Consider the following 6656-nt stretch of genomic DNA (forward strand, 5'->3'; position numbering starts at 1 on the left):
TGCCGCCGCTGCCGCTGCCGGAGCCGGGTTGCGACCAAGCGGAGGGTAGCCGAGAGAAACGCCAACTTCACGTGCTGCTGCCGCCACTGCCGCCGCCGTCAGAGAGGTAGCACGTGCTGTGTCCGACGACATGCAGGTCTGCATAGCGTTGTCTCCGTTGTCCGTCGTACCACCCACGCCGGCGGCGGCTGCGGCGGCGCCGTCGCAGCCGAAGCTGCGGCCGCCCAAACCGGACGAGCTGCTGGCGGAAATGGGCCGAAGGCATGAAGCAGCTGCAGTGCTCAGAATGGAGCCTGACGGATGACGTAATGGACGAGCGCTGCAGGTAGCTGCCAGGTGGCAATGGTGTCGCCTTGCGACGCTGCCGTCGCCGCTGCTGCTGGCGGCAGCTAGCTGAGTTGTTGTCGCCGTACCATTTCTCAAAGCCGGTACATCGCTCTTGCAATACTCGCCGTTAGACGCTGCTGGCGTCTCCGCCTCGCCGCCGGCACAAGCAGCGGCGGAGGCGGCGGAGGCGGCAGTGATGGAGGTGGCGGCGGCGGCAGTGACGGAGGCGGCGGAGGCGGCAGCCACAGACGGTCCCTTCTGGGAGATAAGGCCCCGCCTGGAGCGGCCCTCCTGCCGACGCATCATGAGGAAGGCCGCAAAGCTGCCGCCGCTAGCAGCGCGTACAACAGCTCTGCCGCAGCCGCTGGTGCCGCCGACGGAGCCGTCGCCAGCTCGGCGTGTCGTACAGTTACCGTCGTTGCTGCTGCCGTTACTATCGTTATTGTGGTTGTTACTGTTGTTCGTGGTGATGATGCTCTGGTTGCCGCAGGGGCCGTTGGCGCTGTTTGCGGCGGCGGCCGCGGCGGCGGCGGCGGCGGCGGCCGCCGCCGTCACCCAAAGATGCTGTTGTGATGACGACAGCGATGTCTGCGGCACATCGTCGGCGGCTGGAGGGTCCGGATAGAAGCAGGCATTCAAGCTGCGCCGCCGCGCCCGTTTGACGCCATGAACGGAACCCGCTATCGACGTGTCGAAGTACGGCCCCGAGGCCTCAACCACCTCGCACAGCTCGTGGGTTAGGAGCTCCTACCCAACCGCCAATCGCCAACGGTCAACCCCATCATAGCGTACAGGCGCATAAGAAATGGCCGGGGGGATCAGATCGCGGTCAGATCGGATCAGAACATTTTTCGGGATTCAACCTGAGTCCAGATCCAGATCCTTTTCGGGCTGGGTTTTAGGTGTCGTACATTTCTGCGGATTCCGCCCTCCCCCAATTTCCTCAAACAGTCATTCCTGTATCCTCGTATCCAAGTTTTTACGGCCAGTGCACGAAGGCGTGTGTGGTGTGTGCTGAGGAGTTCGAGAGAGCGAGCTTACTGAACAAATAATTATATTACATACATACATACATACATACATACATACATACATACATACATACGGAACAAAAACTTACCGGCGGCCAAGGTGCATTGAGCAGATCCCGCCGCAACCCCGTCGCCCAGTGTACGGCGGCCGCCGCCGTCGTAAATACGACACAAACCTGTCCCTGTTCCAAACAACCTCCACCACCGCAGTGCACCTGCACCAAACCGCAGCGCGGCGGTTATGGTGGTTGTGGTGGTTGTGGTGGTTGTGGTGGGGTTGGGAGGATGTCGCAGGGAGCGCGAGTGCGAGTTGGGGTGAGGGGCGGGAGGGAGGGAGGAGGGAGGGAGGAGGGAGGGAGGGAGGGAGGAGGGAGGGAGGAGGGAGGGGGGGAGGAGGGAGGGGTGTCCATAGGAGCAATAGAGGATAGGCGGGCAGGGGAAGGGGATATGGGCATATATTCACGTGTCAGGAGGAAAGAAAAGCGGTGGTACGGCGATACGGCGGTACGGCGGTAACCCTATGCGAGAGGCCAAGGTTAAGGTAAGCGGAGACCCGGGGGGTACGGGGGTAGAAGGTTAAGGAAACCCAAACTAGGCTGGATGGAGGGGGCATGGGGGCTGCGACGTAGTATATCCTTACAAGCCGCAATACTTGCATGGCAATGCATGTGGCGGCAGGGGTGTTTAAAACCACAATCCAATGTGGCCTTTCGTACATTATGCCGTACCCTGTAGCCGATGCCGTATACGTTAACTCGCTGCAGCTGTGCTGCAACCGCCTCCTCCAACAGCCGCAGCGCCGCCTCCGTCACCGTACGATTCCATGCCAGCAGCACGTCCACCGCAGGAATCTGTGCGACAACGTACGACACACGTCCTGCCGGCGCATTGTACACGTCGCGCAGGGCTGTCACCCCCGTCGGCACGCGCAACGGCGGCAGCAGCGCTAGTCGCGGGGACAAGGTAGGGCTCGTGACCCAGTACACGTTGCGCAATTCTCTTGCCGATGGCGCCGCCGCCGCTGCGGCCGCCGCCGCTGCAGCCTTGGCGCCGTTGTTGCTCTTCGAAGCTGTCTGTGACGTGTCCGCCGTACTGAGGAGCAGCAAGCCTCCGCTGCTCAGTGGCCGTGACTGTGACGGCGGCGAGAGCTCCGCCGCCGCCGCCGCTGTCGTCGCCGCCGCAGCGGCGGCGGCAGCCTCCGATGTGGCGACTTCCCCGCTGCTCGTCACAAGCCAACCCGACGACGAGGTAGCGGGCACGAAACCACCAGAGGCCGCCGCCGCCGCCGCCGCCGGCGACCCTGTTGCCTTATGGCGGTCTCGCGCGGCGGCGGCGGCGGCGGCGGCGGCATGGCACGAAGTACTTGCTAGACTGGTCGAGCGCTGCTGCTGCTGCGGCTGCTGCTGTGTGCTGACGGGCCGGGGCAGTGCGTAGGTCCCCAGGTGCAGAATCTGACACGGCAGTGCCGAGGAGGTGGTAGCGGTGGGGCAGCGGCGGCGTGGGCAGCGGGGACGGGTGAAAGACTCGTAGATACTTTAAAGCTTCTTCGCTAGCAAGAGAATGACACCCAGTGTGTGTGTATGTGTGTGTGTATGTGTGTGTGTGTTGGATGTGTATGGGGTGGGGCGGGGGGCCCGGGGGGCGGGGAGCGGGGGAAACAACACAAGGAAAAACACACCGGCACGTTAAAATCAAAATTAACTTCGCCCAGTTACACGGAGGAGATGCAGGGTGCGGCTCAACCGAGCGAGTACAGCCGTCGTACAGCTGTCACGCAGCGGTTAAGTGTCGTATAGCTGTCGTACACACATACCATGGTGCCGCTAGGCTTGCCGCTGCTCCCCGCCCCGCCACATTCCACATCCAGCCGCTCCTTAGCGGTCCCGCACAGGACCACCTGACCGCCGTGCGCCATGTCCGCCACCGCCTTGCAAGCAGCCACGCACGGCCCGCCGTACACCATGCGTGCGGCAGCGGCGTTGTACTGCAGCTCCGAAGCAGAGGGCACCGCCCACGTGATGCCCACTCGTACACGCAGGCCCCTGGGTGCGGGTTTTACCCCCCAAAACAACCCCCGGGTGTATATGTATGTACGTATGTATATGCGTGAGAAGCAGTTCGGGCCCACACCAGGGTTCGACACCCCGTACGGGGCCCGTAAGTTTTTGGCCTTTTTTCGGTATCCCCGTACGGGCCCGTAGGACTTTACGGTGGCCCCCGTAAGGATTTTGGGGCGCGAAGCGCCCCGTACGGGGCCGCCCCCGGACCGGCCGAAGGCCGGTTACGGGGGCTCCCGTAAGGAATTTAAGGATTTATAAGAGGCCGTACGGGGCGGCAACACAGACGGCATGCGTTGAGCGCGGATTTAGCCGGCATCGTATTATAAAGAATCGCCTGACGAACCGGCTAAAGCTGGAAACGGTTGATTCGCTACTTCGTGTGGGGATGTTGGGACCTGCTGCTGATACCGGGGCGAAGCCACTGATTGATCAGGCTGCTGAGAGTTGTACGAGGATAAAACGGCACTTACGGCAGCTGATATGCTTAGCGATAGAAATAGCGGTAAATTTGATATTGTTCAGTATACCAAGGTACTATGATTACGAGTCAGATTAAATCAAAAACTTTCCTACTCGCGTAAGGGCTATACAGGCATTATTCACAAGTTGTTTTCTGACGTTAGCAAAATTAATTTGAAGCCATACGGAGAGGATGATAATGAGGAGGTTGCGACTGACCCAGAGATTGAAGTACTGGTACAAGCAACATACCCCGCTAGTGACAATGAGGCTTTTAGTGACAGTGACTACGAGACCGACGTAGAACGAGATACCGATGAGTCGTCCGTGGATGAGGATTTTGATGATGATGAGGAGGACGAGAAAGAGGAGCAGAAGGGATGGGCGGCCGCGGCGGCCAAGGCGCTTGGCTTTCACTGAGTGTGCCGTGTCCCCGAGTGTCATGGTTCACGAGAAAATAACGAAAACAACGATTTACAGGGCAAAAAAATGCAAAGCGTCACTTTCCACAGCGTTTCAACCAAGGACAGTGCCCCCGTAAAGGTTTTGCGGGGGTTACGGGGGCCCCCCTAAGGTTTTCGGCCGGTACAGGAGCCTGGTACGGGGGCCCCTCCGTAAGGAAAATTTGGGAGGTACGGGGGAGCCCGCAAGTTTCAGGAAGGTCAGTGTCGAACCCTGGCCCACACAATTTAGGGGAAAGGCCAAGAAGAAGAAAGAGGGAGGTAGGGGGATGGGGGGGTAGGGGGATGGGGGGGTAGGGGGATGGGGGGGTAGGCAGGGGGAGGAGGGGGTCCGTCTGGAGCACCCGGCGGATGGTGGAGGCGGCTTGCGGGTGGTGGCTAATGGAGAGGGGTATCGTGTACGGCAGCCTCGCATACCGGCTGGCTGGCTGCGGGAAGGCGGGGTGAAGGAGTACGGGAGGGCGGGAGGTGTAGAGCGCCCGGCGGAGGGGTTGGGTTGGGGGGGACGGGGGGAGGACAATCCCCTCAGCGTTGGTGGACCTTTCCCCTCCATACACCCCTCTTACACACTGGCCAGCGTTAGGCCCAGATCGATATATACATACATACATACATACATACATACATACATACATACATACATACATACATACATACATACATACATACATACATACATACATACATACATACATACATACATGCATACATACATACATACATACATACATACATACATACATACATACATACAGAGGCAGGCGGCTGGCAGAAGTTAAGGCCTGACTTCTGCTCCCAGTCGATCCAGTCGACCCGGGTTCAAATCCGCCTGCCAGCTCCTCGGGTGTTTGAGGAGTGATGAAATGGGAGGTGGCCCCCCATCATATGGACGGTGTAGGACGTGATAATATCAACTTGCGAGCTGACCAGGAACTAAGTTGATGCGCCGTTGATCCGCTAGATTTGGTTGGATGCTGGTGGTGAGTTGCCGAACCCAACGAATACATTCTGAAGTCGGATGGGGTGACGGATTAGGGTGCCCCTCTAGCAGGGGAGAGCAGGGACTGCCCCGGGAAAGGGGGCCGCTGGCGAAGTTAACCACCCTGTAACAACATACATACATACACACACATACATACATACATACATACATACATACATACATACATACATACATACATACATACATACATACATACATACATACATACATACATACACACACACCTGAAAATGGGTCCGGATGCCGATGCCTTGTACAGCCCTGCAGCAGCCGTTAAAGACGACCCAGGCAAAGTCGCCGCCGCCCCAGCCGACATCGACGAAAACAACGACAACGGCGGCGGCGGCCCTGCTACAGCTCCGGCTGCTGCCGACACGGCCGTAGCCGGCGCCGATGCAGGCACGCAGCCCCGTACACTCCCACAGCGCGCCGTCATCGCCGCCCTTCGCAGCAACTGCCCCAACGTCTGGCTCGGCTCCGCGGGGCTAAGCAGGCCGCCGCCGCCGCCGCCGCCGCCAGCCATCCCGCGGTCCCGCGACCATGCAGAAGGCGGCCCTGGTGACATTGCCGTAGACGCCGACGCTGTCGTCGCGCCGGCGACGCCTCCAGCGGCAGCAGCCCCGCCGGCGGGGCCGTCGAGCTCCGGGTCGTTGTCTGACGCCGTACTGGCGAAGGCCACGGAGAAGCGGTGGCGGCCTTCGGCAGCGGCGGCGGCGGCGGCGGGAGACAGGACTTGGGAGGGCGCGCTGGGACTGCACTGCAGATTGTCCACGTCGGCATCGGCGTCGACGTCGACGTCAACCGTGATCCTGTCGTCAAGCATTACCGCCACTGACGGAGACGTCGGCTCGCCCAGTGTACGCCATCTAGTCGCCGCCGCGGAGGCGGGGCCGCCACCGGAGGGCAGCCGCTGATGATACGACCGCCGTGGCGGCGGCGGCGGCGGCGGCGGCGGCGCCGTCGTCATCGTCGTCGTCGGTCCCGCTAGAGGACCCCTCCAAAAGCACGGTGCCGGAGCGGAGGCGGGCTTATAGGCACAAGCGTTATGGAGCAGCGGCGGCGGCGGCGGCGGCTTCCGAAAGCACGGTACGGAGGGCGTGCTTCGCTGCAGCAGCAGGCGATCCGCTTCCGTCGCCGCCAGGTCGTTATCTTGGCACCGGGACAAGATTGAACCTCCCAACGGGTCCGCCGCCGACAAACTCACCGACTGTCGCGGCAGCGGTAGCGGCAGCGGCGGTGACGGCGGCGGCAGTGGCGGTGACGGCGGCGGCGGGAACACCGCCGCCGCTGGCTGCGGCCACTGCGTCACGTACGT

This window comes from Volvox carteri, assembly GCF_000143455.1.
Source record: "Volvox carteri f. nagariensis unplaced genomic scaffold VOLCAscaffold_46, whole genome shotgun sequence".
NCBI classification, from domain to species: Eukaryota; Viridiplantae; Chlorophyta; class Chlorophyceae; order Chlamydomonadales; family Volvocaceae; genus Volvox; species Volvox carteri.